Here is a 1,471-nt window from a genome sequence, read left to right as displayed (position 1 = left end):
AGGCCCTGAAGTAATGCTTCACAGGCCTTAAATATTCTTCAGGTGATCTTGATTGGACAGACTCAGGAAGTAGCAGCCAGTCTTAAAACAGAGCAAGGTGTTAATTGGATGCAAAAACAAAGATATCCAACTTGGGGATGTAACACCCCCACCCATAAGAACAAACATTGAGGTTTAACATTGCAGACAATCACACCCTTGAGAGTGTATCTGCCACCACATTGTCACATCCTTTTTTGTGCTTGATGTCAATATTATAATTTTGAGAAATTAGAGCCCACCTCATGAGATGTTGATTGCTTTTATACATATGTGCGAGGAACACAAGAGGGTTGTGGTCAGTAAAGACCTCCACAGGTTTTGAAGTGGATCCAACGTACACATCAAAGTGCTGCAGAGCCAGAAGCATTGCCAGTGTCTCCTTTTCAATTGTTGAGTACCATCTTTGATGGGAATTAAACTTCTTACAGAAGAAGCAAACAGGATGTGTTACTCCTTGGCCATCATCTTGAAGGAGAACAGCTCCAGCACCGACCTCACTGGCAAAACCTGTTGTTTTATAATTTAGTTTTTGATATTTAATTTAAACTGTGCCAACAAAAGATTAATCTCACCATCTCAAATAATGATTAGTTTTGATCCCTTAACCTTCTAATGGGGAATTGAGGCTGGAAGACTGCTTCCTCCAGGTGGTACCTGACACTTCTGACAATCGCTGTCCTCAGAAAAAATCAGCCAAGGAGAATCCTGCTTTGACAACGGCAGATTGTCGTGGGAAAAAAGTATTCAACTATTCATCCTAGTTAAATAAACGGAGATCGTTGAATTTCACTGTCGGCACATTTTTTCATATCTTTGCAAAGAGAGAACAGTCATCATGAAGCCCTTATGGCACAGCATTCTGCTCTGTTCTGCTAAAGCAGGGTTCACCCCCCCCCCTTACTTACAACAATGGAAAAGTAGCCAAAGTCAAAACAAATTACAGACACTTTGGTTAAACAGTAACATGTTATGAATAAACCTTGAGAAAGAATCTAGTTTGTGTCAGGTCTAAGCACCTAAAACATCATATATACATACAGGGAAAGAAAGAAGGCACAGAGACAATTAATTTAGTTACTCGCGAGGAGAGTAGGCAGAGACTGCGGAGTTTACAATCTCCACCCCACTCTGCAGTCTTCAGCTTTCTCCTAGCTATTTATTGAGGAAAAGGGGATGTCCCTAATTACACCAGCTGAGGTTTAACTAAAGGGAAGGGAAACAAAAGTGTTGGGATCTGGAGGCTGTCATGATGGGTTTTCTTAGTGTTAAGCCCAAGATGCAGAACACTCACGGAGACACTGGTAAAAGTCCAAAGAGTTTATTTAATGACACAAGCACATGGATAATAACTGGAACAGTTCTGGCAGGGGACTGGTTCACTGGGGTCTGTACGGGGAACGGGAGATGGCTGGTAGCTGAGTTCATGTGA

This window comes from Cyprinodon variegatus, unplaced genomic scaffold, assembly GCF_000732505.1.
Source record: "Cyprinodon variegatus isolate N-32 unplaced genomic scaffold, C_variegatus-1.0 Scaffold1352, whole genome shotgun sequence".
Lineage (NCBI taxonomy): Eukaryota > Metazoa > Chordata > Actinopteri > Cyprinodontiformes > Cyprinodontidae > Cyprinodon > Cyprinodon variegatus.
Note: the sequence above shows the minus strand (reverse complement) of the source record.